A 3,560-nucleotide genomic window follows, 5' to 3' on the forward strand; every position below is an offset into this window, starting at 1 on the left:
AGTAGGAAGATAAACTGGCATATAAAAATAAATAATATCACGGGCCAATTCACACCAATTGACCTAGTCCCAAAGTAAGCTAAACTAGTAAACTAAGCAAAGGATAAATGTAATTATATAGATAGATACGAGTACATACTTAAATACATATTGAACACCCAAGACCCGAGAACAAACATTCGTATTTTTTCATAAAATATCTGCCCCGACACGGGAATCGAACCCGGGACCTAAGCTTCGTAGTCAGGTTCTCTAACCACTAGGCCATCTGGTGGTGGTGGTCTGGTCTGGTCGTAACTCGAAGAACCGTTAGGGAAGAAAGGTTCCCGCATGGCGACTTCGAACCGTAAAACGAGACGTTGGCGTGCTTTCCACTACGCTCTCTGACTATCACTGTGTGCGGGCAACCGGTGACGCATTGTTATTCATTCTGAATGGCAAATTCACTTAAATGTCTTAAAGCATAATAATGTTAAGAACATGCATTTCAGAGCGTTTATACTGCTGAGCTGGCAACGTAGCATTTTTGTTAGTTTTTTCTCGATGATTCCATAAAAAAATAATGAAAATTAAAAAAATGTGGTCTGTTAGAACTGTTCTTAATTACTCGTATATAAATTAATGTGTCTACTGCAATAATTATTCGTGATAGACTTGTAATTCTTTAAAACCCCTTAAGCCGTTACCTAATAAACGTTGTTGTTTTTATTTTAATTTTTTTAAAGAAGGTGGGGATTCACAAGGCTGGAAAAATTAGACGCGCAGGTTAGGTTAGGACTCTTTACCTTCATTACTGAATCTATGACCGTGTAGTAAACAATTTGTCAGTCGAGGTAGCTTCGTTGCTTATTTATTATTTAAAAAAATAATTACACGTTCCAACTTGTTTGCAAGAAAAGGGTACATTTTGTTTGTAACAAGTCAGAAGAAGTTAGTTAGATTTAGTATGCTACGTTTAGTTAGGAATTCTTGGAGGAATTCTTAAGTTGATTGTTTCTTTGAACTAAAGGTTATTTTATTCGTAGTTTAGTTTGGAAAGGGTATACAATGTATACATATTTATTTATATTGGATGGATGAAAGTTTTTTGTATAGGGACACTGTTGCCCTGCCGTTGGATTATGTTTGCCTTTTCATCTACCTAATGAAAACATATATTTTTATGGAATTCGGACTACATACCTAATTATTTATTTATGAGTAGTAAAGTATATTTTTTAATGTCTTCGGTATTTTGAGAAATTCGCTGTGTTTCTATAAAGATAATAGATCATGCCAAATTTCAACTTCTTAGATAGAAAAATTTCAAAAATATTCTGATGTGAGTAAATTAGGGCTATTCGTAGTAAAAGTAGACAGTTAGTTACAGAATTTAACTTGGAAGTAAAATTTTTAATATTGTCTGATAAACAAATTTTCGGGGTCGGGGTTCAAACCCCGGCTCGCACCTCTGAGTTTTTCGAAATTCATGTGCGGAATTACATTTGAAATTTACCACGAGCTTTGCGGTGAAGGAAAACATCGTGAGGAAACCTGCACAAACCAGCGAAGCAATTCAATGGTGCGTGTAAAGTTCCCAATCCGCACCGGGCCCGCGTGGGAACTAAGGACCAAGCCCTCTTGTTCTGAGAGGAGGCCTGTGCCCAGCAGTGGGACGTATATAGGCTGGGATGATGAAACAAATTTTAATATACTTATCCACTTCATCTAAGGTTTGGGCTATTCTATGTGATCATCGGGCAGTTGGAACTTTTTTTGTATTAAAAATACGTTTTTTTTCTGCACAAAATTAACATTGATTAGCCTTACTTTTTCTCGATTAACCCATTTCAAATTACAAATTTAATTCAAAAAATATTAACAAAAACCCCTAAATACCGGAACAAATCCGAGTTTATTCAAATCCACGCAAACCCGCGCGCCGTAGATAGTCAAATAATAATTAAAATTTACATTTCATCCCCGGACGAGGGTAGACGATAATCCGGGCAAGTCCATTTTACGCCGTATTTTAAAGGCTAGTCCATTTATTTCGTTTTAAATTGGAAGGGTTGTGCGAAATATGGGCGATGCTTTTGATACCACAGTGTGGTATTAAAAAAATAATTAAATCTGTGTCACATTAATTTAATTATCTCTTCCTAAATACATCTTAATGCAGGACACAAGACTGCCCGTAGAATGAAAGGACTGGGACGATAGATCCCACGGGTGCCCAGTGTGGATTGGGAATTTAAAAAAAAAACCTACTTACCTTTGTACCTACTGAAACTTGAAAAAATGTATTTTTGGTGACAATACACGCACAGTCAACAAAAAATATAGTCAGCAAAAAAAGCTTGTACTAAAAATGTTTTTTTTAACAAAAACTTATTTTTTTGTCAATTAAATAAAAAAAATCTGAAGATATAGCCAGTTAGTCCCGCGTGACGTTACGGGCCTCCACTTCCGAACTTTGACAAGCTTCATCTTTGTCATTGGTGTTCGATTGACAAAAGAAAAAAAATATATAACAAAAAATTGAACCGACTACAAAAAAACCATGAAAATATTTTTTTACCAGTCTGAGGTCGGTGACTCATCACGAGCCAGCACCTGGACCTATAATGTTCTACCTCACCTACAAAATATAACTATATATTGGGCTTAAATCACTCTTGCTGGCTCGTGCTGAAGACCGACTTCAGACTGGTAGAAAATTATCCAATATTTCGAAGCATTTGAAGTGTGGGCCTATAGACGCATGTTGGGCATTAGCTGGACACATCGAGTGACCAACGTTGAAGTGCTTCGCCGTGCTGGGAGGACAGGACACGCCAATTGATGCAGACCATCAAAAAAAAGGAAAGATTGCCTATCTGGGTCAAGTATTAAGACACGACAGATACGAACTCTTGCAACTGATAATGATGGGCAAAGTAGCAGGCAAAAGAGCAGTGGGTCGTAGGAAGAAATCGTGGCTACGCAATATCCGGGAATGGACGGGAGTTAAGAACATCGCGGAGCTTTTTAGACTGGCAAAGACCGATTCAGATATGCGGAGCTGACTGCCAACCTTCACTAGTTGGAGAGGCACTTGAAGAGAGAGAGAATATTTCCTGACAATGACGTATTTACATGTTGGCAACAGACATGTCACATGTGTCAAGCACAACACAAGAGCCCAAGCAACTCCAACTGTAACGTTTGCCATGTTTGTCCGGAATACAATAACGCACTTGCAAGCATCCAAGCGTTTGTATAGGCTTGGAGCTCGACGTTTGCCGGTTCTCGGCAATCGTGTGAATGTAGCATTAAACTAATAACCGTACTAGAGCACCGAACACTAGCTACGGTCACGAGCGTTAATTTGGGACCCAGTTCGTGAAAAAATCCTTTGAATCATACAAAATGACAGATATTCGATCTTAAGTGAGTCCCAAAATAACGAAATATGATACTTGGGGCTTACGATATGGATACAGCTGATAGAAACAAAACACCTTTCTCTTGATACATTTCATTCGAGACTGAAAAGAATATTGATCTACCCACACATTGTAAGGCGTACTTCTAAATTT

This window comes from Choristoneura fumiferana, chromosome 11 (genome assembly GCF_025370935.1).
Source record: "Choristoneura fumiferana chromosome 11, NRCan_CFum_1, whole genome shotgun sequence".
Taxonomy (NCBI): domain Eukaryota; kingdom Metazoa; phylum Arthropoda; class Insecta; order Lepidoptera; family Tortricidae; genus Choristoneura; species Choristoneura fumiferana.